The following is a 21,134-nucleotide window of genomic DNA, read 5'->3' as shown; positions in this document are numbered from 1 at the left end:
TGCGCTATCCGGGCCCGTGCATCCTGCTGGGGACACCCCAAACCCCAGCAAAAGGCCGCAATAGTTCTCTGTGTTAAATATGTGACGTGCTTCATTCATAAAATGTTGTGACCATATTCAAAACTTCTCTATGTTAATGTCATAGCATTCATCCAGGGTGTGAAATCCCAAAAAGTAACAGTGGTCACTGAAACAAATACAAGTATTAGACCTTGCCCTCTCCAGAAAGACATTGCTTATTTGTATCATGAGAGAAATATAACAGAGACCTGTCTTCATCATTACCTACTGTTCACATTAAGTCTGTTCTCTTACTCTATAGCAAGAATATGTATTTTGACTTCTATCGATCAATTCTAGAAGATACTTTAGATCCATATGGACTAAATAAAAAAATCCAAAGCTGTTTGAGAGCTCCATGAAAAGCAGGCCCTCATCTAATTAAAGCAATTCTAATCCACTCTTAAAAATACAAAAAAGACTAAAATAAAATGTCAAAGTATAAATTTTCCCAGTTCCCATTCTTATGTTATTGTGAATATTGATTCTGAAAGACAGCTGAGTATGCATGTAAGTTATCATACACCAGCTCAATTTAGTTCCTCCAGTAACTTTCAAAATATATGTTCTTGTGCTTAGCGCTGTAGAGTATGTTCTAAATAAGCAGAAGGTGTACAAACCCTTTTGCAAAAGGAGAAAATAGAAATACATGTACATGAAATCTTAAAAAAATATATCCCTAAAAACTTTGTACACATCAATGAAACATTGCATTGTGCATCTCTTTCTAGCAGCACTGGATGAGCCTGGCTCATTCAACAGACTTTATAAGGATTTCTCCAGCTAAGGGCCTTTTCCTATAATTCCCTGGTTTCACGATATTGGAAGGAACCTTAAAATACTTGATTTAAAGAAGATATTACTTATAAATTTATTCACTTGTATTTTCTAAAATATTTTGATTTTTCCATTTTGTCTTTATGCTAGCCCCACACAAGATTTCCAATAGAGAACGCAAGGTATACATTGCTTAGGTATTGAGAAGAAACAGCAATATTTAAAACCTGTAAACATGACTCCAAACACAATATTTTTGTACTTTGATAGGAAAAGTGAAGTAATGGAGTCTTTTTCACATGAAAGCCTAATTTCCTTAAAACTGATAATTTCATTAATATGGTAGGATAGGTTGAGCAGTCTATCAACTTTTACATTTTAGAAGATGCCTTAAGAAAGAAACATACAGAATTGTATTTTGTGAAGACTGGGTCTTTGAAACTTAGAAATGTTCCTTATGAGATCCATTAGAGAAGCTATTGAAAAAATTAGGACAAATCCCACTTACATACACTTGACATTAGGCGTTTGCTTTTTAAAATTACACTGGGATTCAGTTTTCAAGGAACAAGGGGGGACACTACTCTGGACTTTTTCATAATCAAAAAAAAACAAACAAAAACCAAGAAAACTGCAGCTTCGAAGGGAAGCAACAGCTGGGAATCTTTGAGTTACAGGGAAGTTTTGTTCCTGATACCTACTGCAGGTTTAGGAGGGATTGATTACACCAGGAAGTGTTTATTTGGCTCAATCGCAGAGACGTAGCTGCTGTAGTTGCCAGTCTCTAGATCTGATTAGCAACGAGGCCAAGCACAAATTAACACATACAGATATGCATCACAGAGCAACAACAGCCACACAGACCAACATGGAGAGAGAACAATGCCTTTATCTGCATCAATATATGCAGAATCAACATTCACATGAGCTGCAGGACAGAATCACCTTGTTTCTTCTGTTTACCTAGTCTGTAGTCTGCTGGTGGTTGTAAACATGTATGCATACACACACCCCTTTTAGGAATAGACCTCAACAGGAGGTAGGAAACTTTGCAATGATCAGGTGTAGAACTCAGTCATGCAAATGTACTGACCACCATCCTGCTTACATTCAAACAGTCCCTTTTAACCCCACTTACCTCCATTTTCCCATGCTCCTTCCCCATTTACCTCTGTCTCTCTGTTTCTTTGTCCTTATATTCTTGCAGATAATAAAACACAAAACAGTTAATACTTTCTTCCTATTGGCTACAGTTTTCTTCCTTCTGTATCCAAATTTGCTTTCTGATAAAGTTACCTACATGTTTCATGTATAGATGGTATTTCTGATATGTTTACCTGGGTGCTGTGTGAATCTAAAATTAACTGCTCTAATTATCTGTAATATTTGAACAACTGTAATCTCAGCAATCCAGCCATGCCTTATCCTTGTGGTATTATTCTTATACTGAAAACTGGTTTTTGGAGCTTCTCACTCTCATTTGTTTTGTCCAGAAATAGCTCCTCCCATGTTCAGTAATTTCTTAGGTTCCATTCTGTCACCTATCTTTAGAACATGGGCATAACCTCTCAGCATACCTTAACAACGCAAAAGTCTCCTTGCACCATATTTCTTCTCTCATATATGCATAATTCCATACACAATGTGCCTTGTAATTTACCCCAAATACTATGAGAATAATTTCAATCTTTACACATTCAACTTTTTCAAGTGCTCTATTTCTAACATTTTCTAAGAAAAGCTACAGCTCCATTTCTACAATTACTGCCATTTAAAAAAAAAGACACTTTTTCTACTTTTGAAACAACTTTAAATAAAAAGTTGTCAATCAGATATATCTACCACTAAATCACTACCATTATAAATAATTTAAAAATCTTTCTCAGATTTTTAAGACTGATGGCTGTCACAGCCAGGCTTCAAATAGCAGTTAAAATTATACTTAATCCACTTACACGTTTCTTATTCCATGCCACATCATATTACCTCTAACAACAATGTCCTTTTCCCTTGCTGTTCTGTGAAACATAACTCATGACAGTGGAGCCAGCTACCCCAGTTGTTTCCTGCATATATATTGCATGCATTAGCATTTCAGTCTTGTGAGTTATACTGTAACTGTCTTAGAGTGCTGAAAGAAATCTTGTTGGAATTCAAAAGGGTAAGATTTATAGGTCTAGATTTGGAGAGCATAATACGGCTTGTCCAGTTGTCACATTGCAAACTGGAGAAGGAAGCACCTTTTGAACTACTACTGTAATGAGGTTAAACTAAAAAACAGCTGATGTCAATGAAGACTGATGTTCTGACCATATTTTTGCTCTTTTTAAGGAAGACATGCAAAAGGGGGCTGTAGGCAAAAATAGGCTGAGGGCAAATGGGACCTGTATTGAACATCTGTGCTTGCTTTTTTTTCCCCTGTTACTAAAAAGAATGTTAAGCTGGTGATTTTAAATGATTTAAACTTGACAGTGTTAGGTCTAATAATAGCAAGCCAAACAACATCTGTTGTGGAGCAAATGAAATTATTTGGTATAACACTTAAAAATCTGCAAGAGCAAGTAAGGGACTTTTTTTATGTCTCTAAAGGGCATGTTGAGCCATTATTTTTTATGAATAATATGACAAGATGGGGTGTGGATTTCTCATGAAATTTCTATTACATAACTAATCAAGTTGTCTTTTTTTTTCATTAGAAAGCTTATCAGAAAGGTAGGTATATGCCTCCTCAAATATTCTCACTCTTTTGTGGAGATAATTGTTTTCTTAATGTTATACTTATTTTTTGTTTTACTCCTTTTCTGTTACTTTTCTCTATGCTCAATGTGAATGCCATATTGAAAAATTATGAAGATACACCTGGGAGTATCAGAAAAATTAAGATTGAGCTACAAACCACAGATTCCCCGGAAGAAGTTGCAGAAAACTCAAACCAAATATGAGGGTAAAGTGCTGAAAGTTGCTAATAATATTAAAGGCATACTTCATTGGTATTTTCATGTTACTTATTTCAGCTGCTTGCTCAAAGACCTGTTTATAACCTCAGTTCTTCTACCATAAGTTTAATCTATAAATAAAATATTCCCAATTTTTTTTTTGTATAGAATTTATCATCATAAATCAGTCCAAATTCTATAGTCATAAAGTTCCAATAAATCTAGAGAAAATCAGAAGTAGAGCAACTATGCATGTATGTATAACATTTCGAGCCTTTTTGTACAAAATCCTAATATATACAAACTCTTCTAAACACTCTATTTTTCTCCACAGGCAGAAGCCCACATTAACACTATACCATCTAAAAGTTACTCACTGGTATATATACAAGAACAAAAAGAGTTTCAGGACATTCATCCACCCATGAATACTTTTTTCACTGCTTCTGACAGGATCTTAAACCAAAATTCTTTATCAAAGATAGTTTAAATTCTTTTCCTAGCTCTCTCCTCTATTTCATCGCATTGAGATGAGGTTTTTTAATTGGTTGATTCTGTATGTATGTATATGCATCTATTTAATTGGAATGTAAAGATATTAGAGGTGAACACAAAATCTGAGCTTGAAAACCATAAAATACATAATTGTTTTTATTAAATAAAACATTATTGTGGTTCTGAATATGTCTGACAGATCTCAAAGATTGCTTGAAATAATTTTTCTATTTTGCACATATTATTACACTTAGCAAGCATAGCTAATTGGCATGACTAAAGTACATGAATAACAATATGGCTTAAAACTACAAAAGAAAAGGAAATTATGTTTATTTCTTATAAATAAATTATTAACTACTATATATTATTTATATTACACAAATTTAAGCAATGTATAATACATGAGGATAAATTTACTATATTTGGAACAAAATTAACTGAGCTGTCTCATAGGACCTTTATTAATATTGCAAAATTGGTATTATACTCCTGTATAATTTATTTTTAAAGACTAATTTGCATATGTTTTCTTAAATCACATCACTTAAGCTAGAAAATGTTACATATCATGTGGTAGGTTGATAATACCAAGACAAAGGTGTGTAGTGAAGCATGAGACAAAGTTCCTTAAAATTCTTGGAAATTGGGTTAACTTTACACAAAATGTGAAACGCCATTTTTTTCTGTCAGAAAACTCATAACAAGTTATTTAAATGTTCTGAAGAAAAAGCTGTCTAAACCTAAACTGCAATATGTCTCTATGATCTATATATTCTATTCAAATTGCAATAATGAACTGTTAAGGAAATTACAGATATTTGAAATCTTCATATTGGAAAAAAACCCCATATTACTATTCACCTAGTTCCTGAAGACCATGACAGAAGCTGTGACGAGATTTAGGTTCGAGGACTTAGAATATTTTCTTAGGAAAGTAATGGTAGATTACTTTTAAAGATGCATTTTAATAATTTTTGTACATTCCAGTTTGAGTAGTCTTTTACAACAGTTCTATACAGTGTAGGAATAAATATTTACAGTTCAGGAATTTTATAGCTTCAGATTAGTTTTCATTCCTTTTGCTCTGGAAAAAAGCTACCTCTGGATTCATGTCAATTTAGTTTCACAGAAACTTTTGGAGCAAAGGTGTCTCCTGTATCACATCAGTTCATCCCATGGAAATGCTAGATATTATAATGCTCGAATACTGTGAAAATATAATATTGTTTTCCTTAGATGTGTTAGTACTATTTAAGGCAAATGAATCAGAAATTGTCATGGTCATTAAGAGGTATAGATATAAAGGAAAAAGAAGAAAAAATATTGCTAGACAATAATCCTAGCTCTTGCATTTTAACTCCCTACCAATGAATTCTATCAAAAAAGATCTCATTGTCACGCCAGCTGCTGCAATATTTGGCACCAGAATGTGAGTCAGTTATGGAATGGAATACAGCCTCATTGGTTCTTGGCTGCCATAGTGTTAAAGCTTAGTGCCTTTTCTTTAAATCAAAACTATTAGGGTGTTTTGTATTCAATATTGTAACTAGCTGAGAATCTTTAGGTGAGTGGGCATTTTAAAATGTCTCTTGTCTACTGGGAAATGATTAAAGCCCTGTGATTTCTACACTTGTTTTTGTTATCTCAAATGTCACAGTGATTGATGGCAAGACATCTTTTCTTCTGTAATGTTTTGGACTTTGTTGCTTGCCTTAGAGCAGATAATGTAGCCACAGCAAAATGTGAAATGACAAATAAATAATTTGTCTTGTTTTCTCTCCCAAGTTGCAGCTCTAATAGCCAGGATACACCTGTTCACTTACAATTGGTTTTGATAACATTTTGGTGAGTGACACCAGACATGTCCAACACATAATCAAAAATTGGAGGCGAAATCTGCATTCCTCCTGGAAATATAAGGCATTTTGTTGCCCAAAAAGTATGGCAGTTAGTTAATTACTAAATTTTCTGTAAATTTCATGAAAAAAAGCAAGTTAAAAAACTCAAACCAAAGGAAACAAAGCACACTGAAAAAATATTTAACTTTTCTCTTTGAAACCTTCTTATTCAAGAATCTTGATTAATCCAAAATGTTCTGGTCTACCAGTAACAGGATTTTTTTATGGTTTACAGTTTATTTTCTTTTTTTTTTAGGAAAAATATCTGAGGTACTAAAGCCATTACCTTGCTTTACAACAGACATAGGTGCTCAGGTGCCAAGTGTTAAGTCTCTAAGTTTGGTGTAGACAAGCAGTTAATGGCTGCCAGATATGAAGAACTTCTTTATTTTCCCAATATCTCTTTCAGCACAATATAGATCCCTTAATCTCAGACAGAAAATAGTGAGAACTAGAGAAGATCATGAGAATGGTAACAGGAAAAATAAAACCTTTGATTGGCTTCAGTACAAGGAATAATTAAATATGCAAGAATGTTTTAGACCGAAAAGCACATGACTGTAAAGAGATATGTATAAATGTATAAAATCATGTGATGCATGAATAAAGATGAATACAGAACAATTTTTATTTTTTTCTTCAAAATAAAGAATGAAGTAACAAAAGTATAGTAGTAGGTGTCACATTTGAAACATAAAGACAAATGCGTAGTTTAACTGTTGAACTTTTTTGCATGATACAAAGAATATGAGTTGCAAGCAAATTAGGAAAAAAAAGTGCATGAAGTGCACCAAGCCCTATAAAACATATCAGTACAAATACAGACACCTACATTTGAATTAGTTGGAATACCTTTACAATCAGAAAAAAGAAAAAGGTATTTTCAGGATGTAAGTTATATAATTCTGAAACACCCCAACCCCATTGCCCCTTCACCCAGAAACACCCAGTCCCTACTTGGGCTCATCTATAGTTCAGACCTGTGCTTAGCTCTGCCTTCTGCCAATCCTGATAGACTGGATTTTTCTAAATGAACCTCAAACTGTCCCTGATACCTTGAAATTTTTGTGATGAAACTGTCAATGGGAGTTGCAGCTATGACCATCCATGCTACGCTTATCCCCCACAGAGGCTGTAGGACCATACTCAGCTGGGGAGGCCACTGCCCTGCCCTGCTCTTGCTGCTCCCCAACAGAAGGTTAAAATAGAAAGTTAAAATAGATCTTAAGAACATATTTTTTTTTTCCTAGATTCAGATGATGATGCCTTACATTGGGAAAATGCAATGTTTTCTTTAACCTCATCAAACATGTTTGACTGGAAATCCGGTGATGTTCCTTGACAGACACAAACAAGATATCAGTCTAAACAGACTCTTGGTCTAAACTGGTACATTCCTGCACTCTTCAATTAGGAGAAACTCCCTGATATAATACTCTGTGGTGCCTTCTTCAACGATGTCTACAATGATAATAAAATAGTTAATAATTTTTTTTCTGTAATATAAGAACTGACATAAGAGCAGAAATGCTATTAGAGAGAATAATTCATTTTCTGTGCCCACTAAACAAAATATTATTTGGCCACTTAGAAATAACCATTTTGAATCCTTTAATTTCACTGCAAAAGTACATGTTGATCTCAATTGCATTTTGTCTCTTTTCTACTGTAAGAAAATGGAAGGGTCTCTATTTAACAACAACAACAAAAAAATAGCACTGTAAATACCAAATAGTCTGTTAACCAAAATTTCTCCTCTTTTTAATGACCTACTTCGTAATTGAAATTTCTGTATCAATCAGTGGCACGAGGTTAACTAGCAGGAAGAATCGCCCTTGTGAAACAGGTCCATGAAACAGAATACTAAGTGATAAGATGCAGGCAACTTCCAGTTGAGTGGGAGAATAAGAAGTGTAGATAGGGTGTCAGTCTTTGCAAAGAAAAGAACAAAATCTCATGTCTTAGATTGATGGGATAAAAGACCTTGTATAACAGAGAAACAAAGTTCTCTATGTAAAACTGAAAGTTACTTATAGACTGTGTGTCAATCAGACCATTCTTCATAGCTGACAGTTTCTAAAGGAATTAGGAAAAAAAATTCTAATGTCACAGACAGAGGCTAAGAGCAAAATGTTTCTCTTCAGATTTTTCATCCTCAATAGAATTCTGATAGGCTTGACTGATCCTCCTGAACATAGAAGTTTGACTTGGTCACCTACCAACACAGAAAAATCCTTTGATTCATATTATATGACTTTACTTGCAAAAGTCATGGTATTGAACAAACAGTTCTATGGTTCCATTATAGGAAATTATCTGAAGAAAGTATTAATGGCATGGACAAAAAGAACAAGAAAAATTCCATATTGGGCTGAAAAAACCCCTTGTATGGTTAAGGTACATAAATGCACTTTGGATAAAATTCTGCTGGTAAGAGAAAGGATGAAATTAGAGCTGGTGCCTCTATATCTGTGGATAAAGAGACAGTTCATATTCCCAGATTTAATGAACAGTTTTGTAAAATTTTATTTAAAACTTGTTGAATATGAAAATGAAATATTGGGTTAAGCATGAGAACATGAGCTCAGCAGTTTAGGAAATATTATTATCTTCCTGGATTATCCAGGAATGTGGAAATATTTGTATAATACTAACTAGTTATTACATTATTATTTGTCCCAGTAGGTATAAAAAAAAGGCATTCAGGTACTCTTTTTTCTGATAATCACAAGAATTTTTGATATAATGCAATTTTCCACTGAATGAAAATAATCTTGTAAAGATAAATTTATTCTCATAGTCTAAGAAGGTAAATGACAGGCATATTTCTCAAATAAATAAGTATTCACTAGTATAAAAGAATTAATTAACTATCAAGTGTCATAATGGACAAGCAAAAAAATGTGGTCATTTTTCCCTTTAAAATGCATGCCTTCTTGATTCCTATGGGATTTTTTGCATATATCAACTTGACACAGTTTCCCACATAACAACTCTTCAGGGAGAAAAATCTTTTGATTTGTGCCTTTTGAATGGCAACTTCAAGTGGGAGAATGTTCAAAATACCCTGTATCTCTCTCTGAATTCCTTAGAGGTCAAAGGGTTTTGCTTCCTTTGGAGAAGGTTTGAAACTTCAGAGTAGCTGGAATAATTTCTGTTGACCCCAGGCTTGCATTACATCAAAAGAAGATATTTTAAAAGGACATAAAATTATCATAAAAACGTGCAACTAAATAAACTTTAAAAAAAAAAAAAACACATGGCATACTGAATGCCTGTCTTTATTAATAGTGTTTTGTGCTTCTTTAGCTTATTGATTCTATTTTCTAATGTTATGCCACCTTTTCTCTGAATGGTTTTCTAATACTATTAACTTCCTTCTCTTGACATAGTAAGACATCTATATGTACAATTTAAATAACAACAGAACACTTAGGTTTTCACTTGGTTCCTATGGAAACCTTTCTTGGTCATCCTTTCCAGAAAGAAAATGTGAGGGCAACTAGTCCTTGAAAAATATTTGCACCAAAAAATTCTCACTTCTGCTATTTCAGTCTGCATATCATTGAAACCTGAGTAAACACCTAGCCAAGGTCAAACCCTAATCCTTCTTCTTCCATTCTAATATCATCCTGCCACTGCACAAAGGTACCTAGAGTTATTTTTTTTCTGTATGTAAAATTCTTACAGATAATTAATGAATTTTTTCTTTCCCATCCATTCTTAAGTGCAGCTGAACTCTGAGGGTCTTGATTATGATTTCAAAATAGGTTCCAGTAAATTGAGATATGCAAGTCTATTGTGCTGCATTTCATAATGTAAACAATAGATTTTTATACTTAATTTTAATTTATCAATTTAATTGATATTAATAGTTGGCAGATACCAGGATCATTGCCACAAAATTAGCAACTTTTCAATTTAAAATATTTCCCCTTCTTCGTCTCTTATACTATTCTCATAGAAATTTGTTTAGAGGACTTCCAGCATGTCTTTGGTGCAATATAATAGATAAGAATTTTGTCATTTATTTTAAAAAAGCCAAATTTTGATCCCTGTTGTTTTTTACTGCCATGTTCAAGTAGACTTACCAAGAGTTGCCAAATGCACACAATGATGTCCAATTTCTGCCTCTCTTTTGTCAGTTGATGTGCTTATTACAAGACTAAATTATTATCTTGTGGGCTGCGATTTCTAATTCTTCCTGCAGAATTTTTTAAAATGTCCAGTATTTAAATAAAGACTGCTGAGGAAATTTTCAGGCGCAGGGAAAAGTACTTAGACAAAGAGGTAAGAACAATATCTGCAGTACTGTAATTTATATCTAACATGGTTTTTCATCAGTCAGAAAAGGATAGAGGGTAGGCTGATTCCTTTTGTATTGAAATGGACAAACAATTGTCATCAACTTAAACTTTACTAGAAGCACTGAATACTTAACACTTTCTTTGGAAATAGTTAAATTCCTAGTGTTCATAATTTGGCTTTCTGTCACAATAAGAAAAAAGAGAAAGTATTTTTTATTAAACAGATTTTTTTTTTGTAAGAAAAATTTAATTTTGTCTGTTAATAAACGATCACCTGGAAAAGAAGCATGGAGTCACAAATAAACAGAAATAAGGTCTTTCTGTTTATGTAAAACCACAAAAGAAGAAACAAGAAGGCAACTTAGAAGATATGTAAAATAGAGAAAATTATGAATTGTCAAAAAAAAAAGAAAACAGCTAGTTAAAAATGCATAATGGAAATCAGCTCAAGAGACAGCCATATATATACAATACAAATTTATAAAATTTATTCCAAATTGTGATGCATTCAGATGAATAACTCAGAGCACCATTCTTGGAAAGATGTGAGATAATGTGCTCCTTGTCCTTTAACAAGGATCTAGTTATTAACAAGATTTCCAAACTCATTTCTTTGAACTAGCATTATATGAATCTTTATCCTTGTCTTGTGCATCTAAGTGAAGACAGCATCCTGAAATTCAGATAATGGGGAATGAAAATAATCATGTGGAAGTATGAGTTCCATATTTTCCTAATCAGGAAACACATTAAAATATCATCTGATGCAGAAGACGGGATTTTGAAAAATCCTACATAAATTTCAGTAAGGACAAAAGTATCTAATATAGCTTTTAATATTTTACATCAGATTCTATACCTTAAAATTTTGATTTTTCATTTTCTATAATACATATGAAATTTATGACAAGTGCCAGGAACATTATTGATAGGGTCTGTCAAGTGTATTTGAGAAGTTGAGTAATAGTAAACCAGAAGAAAAAAGTATTATAATACCTGAGATACTTACCTAGCCATAATGAAAGCCTCCCCTACTATTACCTAATATTTATTTCTTTCTGTGATTTAATTTGATTGCATGTAACAAAAGTATCTGACATAATTTTAGGTTTAATGGAAATTTCCAATAGAAGAACTGAAAATTTCTGCCTGTCAAGCTGTTTTCTAGAAGTATATTTGACATTAGGAGGATCCAGAATATTTAGATGTAAATCTGGTAAAAAATAGCTAAATCACACACATTGAACTTCCTTCAAAATCACAGAAACTTGCACTGAGTTTCATTCAAAATTCACAAAATTCATGAATAAGTCAAATACAGGAACTAATGATCAAGTACTAGAACTGTTTGACCTGAAAAAGATATTGTTATGCAGAACAAGGAAATATTTGCTTTCCAAATGAAAAACCATTATGGAAAATATTATGGAGACAAAATTCTTAACAATGCACTCATTTTATTACTGCAACTTAATTTTCCTATAAATACTATTAAGTAGTATTTGATAATTTTTTTTCATCCATATAATTAATACAGGTCTTATAACTAGTGACAGATGTGTGAGATGGCAGTGACATATGTCTCCAATGAGAAACTAACAAAGACACATTTGACGAGAGGAACTCAGAGCTCAAATAGTGGTTAAAGTAGATGCATAACAAATTATTCCTTCACCACTCAAGGGTACAGACTCTACATGTGTTTGCAAAGAAGTCTAATGAGCAGTGAAAATTATAACATATTGTGAGTCTTCAGCACTGAAGCATTGATTTATAAGGCAATAAAACACAAACAAATAAAAAATGTTATTGTTTGTTAATTCTTTTTTTTATGGTTATCAACAAATTCAGAACTGAGTGCAAGTGAACATGATGTTTCTTCTATTAGAAGAGTAAAGTTCAGCTGATGTCTCCCAGGACTCCCTGACCTGAGGGAAGTTGTTGTTATCTCAGTTAATTGAATTTTTTGGTGGGAATCCAACTAATTACTCTTCTATTTCCTCACCAAAAGAAAAACAGCTCTTCTATCAGTGGATAAGAAATAGGGGGCAATGGAGGTGAGAGGATGGGATATATAAAAGTGATAAAATAATCTGGAAGTCTTCATCTTTCCCTCAAAAAGCCAAACCAAACAAACAAAAAAACTCACACTAAAACAAAACCAAAACAAAACAAAATAAAACAAAACAAAACAGAACCCTCCCAAGAAAAAAAAAAAAAAAAAAACAAACAAACAAACAAACAAAAAACCACACCAAAACCACCAAACCCAAACCACAAAAAGCTGAGTAATGTGAGTGCTCCAAGTTAATTGAAATTTGCAGGTTGTTCTAACAATCAAATACAGACCTGCAAAAGATAGTATATACAAAATTATAACTTTGGTTCAAATATCTAATAGCATTGATAACCTAGGAAGGATGCTGCACACAATTGTCAAGTTAGACTCCTTCACGGATAATTGGGGAGGGTCTTTGTGCTATCATTTCCTTATACATGAAATGTCATCGATAAAATAGAGATTGATTGTCTTGGAATAGACTATGCTGAATGAAAGAGGATCCTGTGCAGAATAATCTGACTATCAGTCCACTTAACAGAAGCTTAGCATGCTGAAGAACATCTTGCATTGTTTGGATTCAATCCATCATTAAACAAAAATGAGAGAAAGACTGAGATACACAAATGTGCAAATGCCACATGGATGGATATATTAAGGAATCTGTAACCATCTGGACTCAATGTGGAACCTAAAATATACCCATTTATCAAATTACAATTCCCATGCAGCATATCACATCAGTATTTCAGAGCTGATTAAAAATAAATTGTTTAGAATTTATCAAACTGAGTAGAGAAATAATTTGTATACTTTTGTTATGTACCATATATTCTTCAGAGTTTATTTTTTTCTCTGTTAGAAACATGCAGCAATGAATGCCCTGGTCCTGTAGAGTCTTGTACATGTGTTTTAATGGATTCAGGCATTAGTCTTAATAACTTTAATAGGATTGTTCAATCAATGAAATAAAACTTGCGCATGAATATTTATGACATTTATGTTTGAAAAAGAAGCATTTTAACACTCAACTCTGTCTGAAAGGACAACTCAAAGAACAGGGAGATATCAGAGGCAAGCCCAGAACTTGTCAGTGACCGTTTGAATTTTAAGATATGTAATATAATGAGATAACTTTGCCTAACTTCTGAAACTAGGGGACTGGAATGAGCCACCTATGTATCTATTCCTCATGTCTCCACCTCCTCCCTGGGGTTGATTTTGCAGGTTTAAATTAGTCTTATATAAACTTACTGAATTAGTTAACTCATTAATTGATTAGATTATGTTCACGACATAATTTCATTATAATTTGTGCTTTACCAAATAGGTACTGAATAATGGTTTTAACCCAGTCAACATAAAAGTATATTTTATAGTGGAAGTGTATCACACTTGCAATAAAGCTTTTGTTGTACAACATGAGCCATAGGACAAATGTCTAAAACTACATTTTGAAAAGAGAGTTACATAAGCAAAAACAAAGTTTGAGAAGAAGAGAATGAAAATCTTTAATTGTTTATAAAGTTTTAAAATTGAAACAGATTTCTAGCAATCTGCATATCAGAGTTCCATATAGGGCAATTTCTGTATCATAATTAGATGCAGAAATATAAATGTCAAAGTACAAACTCAGTAAAGTTGAAAAATATTAAAATAATTTATTTTTAAGATGTTTTTAGGCAATGAGGCTCTCAGACTTCTTCACATCATTTAAAAAGGTGAAGTGAAGGGTAAAAGAAAAGTTGAAAGGACTTGGACAGCTGTTTAAAGTAAATGATTAACAAAAATATAAAAAGAGAACACTGGTTTTTTACTTCTAGGAAAAAATTTCCTAGGAGTAAAAATGTATCTAATGACAGCAATAATGTATAAGTCATAGTCTTATCTATGTAGCAATGATGTAAGATGAAATTTGTTCCAGGAAATGTTTTAATGGCAGGGAGGAGCAGTCAGCTGTTATTCTGAAGCAAGCTTTAATTCATATGAAAAAGATATTCCTCTCATTACAGGGCTCTAAAGAAAGACAGATTTTAATCTAGATTAGCTAGATTTTCTTCTGTGGAACTTTATATTGAAAGAGATTTTCATTATAATTTTGAACAAAGCTACAATTTTCTCTAGTAATACAAATCCCTCAGTACCAGTCAAGTACTGTATTTAGAGAGTATCTACTGACTGACAGCTTTTAAACCAATAGGTAATTGCCCAAGGAACTACTAAGATGTCAAACCTCATTGGAATGTATCAAGTCTCATCATTAAGAATGCCAACTAGGGACTCCAAAGGGTTATGTTGTTCTTACCATTTAACAAGAATAAGAAAGCATTGACATAGCATTATTGCACAAACTAAGTTTCCTGAATTAATTTAATTCTTTTTCCTTTTCAGCTTCTCAGCTCCAGTGGTCACTTCTCCTTTAGAATGTTTTTCATGCCTTTAATCACTGTAAGCAGCAGTAATAGTTCTCTAACAGAATAAGTAGCTGGGCAAATAATTTAGATGAATATTTTCTCTGCATAACCAAATAGCTGGCAATAAAATGGAGCATATTTTACTCCCAAATACAACAATATGAACCAAAATTAAGTCCTTGCACTTAGGTTATCATTGGTCACCTGTCACTAGTGGGGTTCTGTAGGACTCCATGCTCAGCCCTGTGCTCTTCAACATTGTAAATGATCTGGATGCAGGAAGGGAAGGGATAATAAGCAAGTTTTTTAATAATACTAAATTGGGAGTAGCTGTTGACTCCCTTGAAAGCAGAGAGTTCCTGTAGAGAGATCTTGACAAATTACATGTCTGAGCAATCAGGAACTGTATGATATTTAACAAAGAGAAGTGCCAGATCCTGCGCCTGGAATGGGGCATTTCTGGATGCCTGTATAGATTGGGTGGTGATATGCTGGAAAGCAGTGCTGTGGAAAGGGACCTGTGGATCCTCATTGATGGCAAATTGAATGTGTCCTGGCAGCCAGGAGGGCCAGCTGTGTTCTGGGGTGCGTCAGGCACAGCATTGCCCGCCAGGCAAGGGGATAGATTGTCCCATTCTGCTCTGCACTGGGGTAGCCTCACCTTGAGTGCTGGGGGGCAGTTTTGGGCTCTACATTGTAAGAAGGATATAAAGTTACTAGAGTGCATCCAAAAGAGGTTTTTGAATGTAGTGAAGGGTCTTGAGGGGAAACCATATGAGTAGCACCTAGTTTGTTCAGCCTGGAGAAGAGGAGACAAGCAAGATCATATCCCAGTCAAGAGTTTCCTCACAGAGGGAGGTGGGGGGCAGACACTGATCTCTTTTCTATCGTGACCAGTGGCAGGACCTGAGGGAACTGCATGAAGTTCTCGCAGGGGAAGTTTAGGTTATATATTAGCAAAACATTCTTCACCTGGAGGGTGGTTGAGCCCTGGAACAGGTTCCCCAGGGAAGTGGCCACAGCATCAATCTTGACAGAGTTCAAGAAACATTTGGGAAATGCAGTCAGGCATATCCTGTGATTTTGGGGGTTGTCCTGTGCTGAGACAGGAACTGCACTTGATGATCCTAGTGGCTGCCTTCCAGTTCAGGATATTCTATGATCCTATTAGTCTATGGCTTTTTATTCCATTGATTACCACAACTGGCACGCTGGCATTCTATGGCATCAACAGAGTAAAGATCATAAATGCTTATGCACAAAATTCTGAGCTGAAATTTTCAGTCAGATTTATCAGGCTGTGAACAACAAAGAACATATTTTGAGCATTTATTTTATTAAGTCTATCACTAGAAATTAATGTTTTTCATAAAAGTCAGATTATTAATTTTTGGTTTAATAGAGAGACACAGAGAAACATATTCAGGTAAGAGTGGGATCCAATAATCTGAGAAAGGAACTGACAGATCTACTCTTGAGGAAACAAGAGTAGAAGTGAAAACATCAGTCTTAGGTAGAGGTAGCAGTAGTGTACCTCTGAGCTTTTTAGTCCTATAAGACACATGACCCTTTCCCAGATTGTAGTTAACTAACTTCTTTCAAAATTGATGGACATATCTTATGAATTCGGTCCAAAGAGGAGGGGGTATAATTTTCTTCCTAATCCCCTCATATTCTCTTTCATCAGTTCCTTTGCATTTCAGTGATTACACTGCTTGTATAAAGAGACAGGTTCAATTACCTTCTTTATCTCAGAGGATCAGGATCTGTCTCTTCCATTATAATGACCTATCCATAAAGTTATATGTATTTTGGAAAGACCTCAATTTTTTTTTTTTTTAGAAATCACTTCAGTCTGTATGGAATAGTTCTATATTAATTGACCCCTAAAGAAAAAGAAGAATTTAGGCTTTATACCTCTGAAATTGGCACCCACTAGTGCGTAGAGATGTGTTTCTCCTCATTTTCTTTATTTCACAAATACAGAATATTTATATTCAGTATATTCTTTACTTTATTGTCTTCCATAAATTCAGTTTGTGAGCTCAACCACGACAGTGCAAATAATATGCTATTGACAGTTTGTGATTGGAATGTGTTTCTTCCTTATTTTTCTTTTTTTTTTTGTAAATATTATGTGATACAACTCTAATGACCAAATTATCACATCAAAGAAAACCACTGTGGCAAAAGGCCCTGATAGGTATCTTTTTCAACTGCATGGGAGAAGTCAGACTTTGAAGAACACCCTCATCCCAAATTGCTTTTTTTTTCCCCTCAGGGATTTGAAAAGTCACATTATAGAACAATGTAGAAAACTTGACACAATTTTTAAAGATTTTTAATTTGATGACCAGACTGTTCAGAAATAATATATTTTTTGTTCTCTCTAAAAAAAACACTTTTCAAATATTTACTCAATCTGGTGAAAAAAAGTATCTCCAAAGTTTATTTGGCAAGGCTGTCTGTTCAATAGTTCTTTTCTTCTTTTATTATTGCAAAGAGTGTGATATATTCATTGAATGTCAGAGGCCACTGGGAAATTTTGAGGGACATAGTGAACATTTTGTAAGAGTTTCATGGCATGTTTCTCTGCTTGCTTAGTGACTTTCTATTCTATTAATCAACTTTCTATTCTCTTAAAATTTTGGATACTTCTGTGTCCTCTTTGTTTCACTATTGCATGGCATTGCCATGGCTAGCAATATGGGGAAGACATTGAACTGAATTTGTACAGCCTCAGGACTCGGGCTTGTAAAGTCTGCTTTCTCTTACCTTTTCTTGACCTACCTTGGTGACATGGTTTAGATATAAGTGCAACTTTTGTAACTAACTGGGAGACTGTGGCTAATTTGTTTATCTTTGTAATTAGCATGATTTTTAAAATCTACAGGGAAAAGTAGACCTGGTGTGACAGCACAGGCCTTGAGAAGTGGAGACAGAGAATGGTCCTAGAAGAGCACTGCCTCATGAGGATGGGGGATGGAAGGCCCTGGAACAAGAGACTCACAGCTCTCAACAACTCAGCAGGTGTCAGTCAAAGAATATCAAACATACAGTTACACTGGTTCTTGGCTAAACACCAGTAAAAGCCACCATATAATGTAAAACTGGGTGTAATGGGAAGCTGTAGACCAACACAAGGCGTAAAAGTATGTCAGCAGACCTGTGAAAATGAACATGAGTAGATAAAGGAGGAAGAAGTTATCAACTCTATACGCTAACACTGTATTATCTCCAGTGAAAAACATCGAAGGCTGAAACCCAACCATAGCATCCCTACCACCATGGGAATGAAAGCACCAGCCTTAAGGCCTGGAAACAGAAGGTGAAGAGCAAGCCCACCACCAGGAAATAGAGTAGAAGCTTGGAAGTGCACATATAACAGTTCTACCTCTGGTAGCACTGAAAGATTTTCTGCATAAAAGTATTGTTTCTTTCCTGCTGTCATGGTTTAGGAATGCTACTCTCCCATTTAATGCTCCCACTGAGACTCTAAACCATGTGCCACTTGCTCACTTCCCCCTCACCTTCATGCCTGCTGCATCAGGATGGAGAGGAGAAGTGGAGTCAAGGAAGGTAAAGATCACAGGTCAAGGCAAAAACAATTTACTGGAAACAGCAATGAGACAAGAAAACAACCAGTAACAGCAACAATACTAAAGACAGAGTGTACAAGAGGCAAATCATTCCCACAGAAACCCCCCAAGAACAGGCAATACCTGACCTCTCCTTCAGCCCCTCTACACCAACCTAGAAGACAGCTCTTCCTGCATCCTTAAAAAATGATGTGAGTTCATGTAGAATAACCTCTGAGTCCTAGCCATAGCCCTCCTGACTACTGCAAAAATTAACCATGTCCTGGCCACAACAAGAACCACCTACAATAATTAGATTCAGACTAAGTTGGTGAGACTGCTAAGATTTCAGTTATACCATCAATAAATCCCTGGCCTTAAATACATATCCTTTGATTGTTCCTTAAAACTGTGAGTTTAGATGTTTTGGATCTAGACATAGGTTAGGAAATAAAATTTATTACAGTCATTGCCACACAGGTAGTGTGTGACTCCCCTGCACCGGAAGAAGATGTGTATGAAGAGGCTGCATTGACTTAAACCTGCAGTGAATTTGTCCCACAGGATATGTTTAAATGAATTCTGCTGAATTTTTTTAATAAACTATTCATAAAATGTTATGAACAACTTTCATAATTGCCTAGAATTTCTGTTGAAAAAATGTACATCAGTAGAGTCAAAGCACTGCATGGACTTTCCCAGTCTGTTAATATCTGTAGGAATTATTGCCTAGAGTGATACTGAAAGAGAAGCTAGATAGAGGATTTAAAAACCTGTCTACAGGGTAAAGAAGAATTTATATTATTATTAGTCTGTATTTTTCTTTCTCTTTTTCCTTTCTGTATATGTTTGTCTGCCTGTGGGTTTTTGTTTGTTTTTTTTTTTTGCAATAAGGGCTGCAGCAATAAAAATGAGATGATGCACATGAGGGTTCAGTCCAATAAAATTGTGAAGAGATCATATTTTGTTCTACTCACTCCTGTTTCCTACTAAAAGAAACAAGGTATTAATGTCAAAATAAATGTTATTTCATTTAATAGACTAAAAGGTCAAACACATCTCTACATTTCCGCAGCTCAGAGTGCTGGCTGTTAGCACAAAATATTAAGATAAGAGTAATCGGAATAATTAACAAAATCTTCATGGTTTTCCCTGAGGCGCTGGTATCTAATAAGATTTAGACTGCTGGAGTTCCACCCACTCTACCTACCTACCTACTCTCTGGTAATAACAGATAAATGAAAGCCTGATCAAAACTGCATTGAAATCATTATTTTAGGGAGATGTTTAAATCTTTTCAGGGCAAAGTATAGTCTGTGGAAGACTGTACATGTTTACAAGTGCAATAAGACATAAATCATAAGTACTGATCTTCCTCTGAAACTCCATTGACCAATAAGGAGAATTCCATTAGGATATTTGGAGAAGTACGTGATCATTCCATTCAGATCTCAATGTCTCTCTCTCTTTCTCTCTCCCCCTCCCCCCTCCCACTCCTTCCCATTTGTATTCTTTGGTGCCTCTTAGACATTAAGGCAAAACAAAAGGCAGTATCATACTGCTTACCATCTAACTGGTGGTCAACAAGCTAGATATTTTTTCCATCAGAAAATAAAATTTCCAACATTTTTTCTACAGTTTTTTAATGAACAAACCCTTTCACCTGAACATTATCATTCACACTTACATGTGAAGATAAATGTATTTTTCACGACTACACTTAGGGATCCTTAAAAGTTACCCAGTTGTAATATCAACCTAAAACTTAAGAGTATCAAATTAAACATTGCAGTTGGTTAGGCTTAGTTCCAGTTGTCATCAGATTATGAAAACAAATCCAAAATTACTCAAACCAATGAAGTAGAGATTGTATTCTCTTTCTTGATTTTGATGTTGAGACAAAGGTCTGATTTCAGTTATTCTCATACCTGACATCACACATGAATATCTGGTTCATACAGCCAGGAAAGGTATCATGGAACTCTATTTGAAGGCAATGTTAGAAACAAACTTAAAAACATAGTTACACGGGCCTTTCAGTGCTATCCAAAACTTTAAGGTTTTTTTCTGTTTACATATGATTCCTGAGAAAACCAAATTACTAATATAATCATAATTATACATACCTGAATACGCATTGAAGGAAAAAACATACTTATTGTAGGATTAAAATAAAAATAAAATTTTACTGAAATCCATGTTTCCAAAATGTGTTCTCAAATGTATGTTCCCTCATGGGACATGAACAGTAGCATAGAAGATTCCAGGAGGGAGCTCTGATGTTCTTCACAGCTTAATCTTTTACTATAAAAATAAAGGCAAACCCAAAGGATGATGTGCATGCAAAAGAAGCTTTTGAAATTCAAATGATAAAGTGCTACCTAGAGAGACATTTGCCTGAGAATGTAAAGGGCCAGATGCCACAGTTCTGAGCCATGAAATGTCCAGATTATTTCATGTGATGCAGAAACTGAGAGGAGATTTTACAGTTTAGCATTATTAACTATTTCACTCATTTTCAAAGCATATGGTAAAGCAAAAGGATTCTACAATGTCTTGGAAAGATTATTTCTCACAGTGTTTATTTTGGTGGGGAGGAGGCATGTA

The sequence above is a fragment of the Camarhynchus parvulus genome, chromosome 4, assembly GCF_901933205.1.
Source record: "Camarhynchus parvulus chromosome 4, STF_HiC, whole genome shotgun sequence".
Classification (NCBI taxonomy): Eukaryota; Metazoa; Chordata; class Aves; order Passeriformes; family Thraupidae; genus Camarhynchus; species Camarhynchus parvulus.
This window is presented reverse-complemented; position numbering follows the sequence as displayed.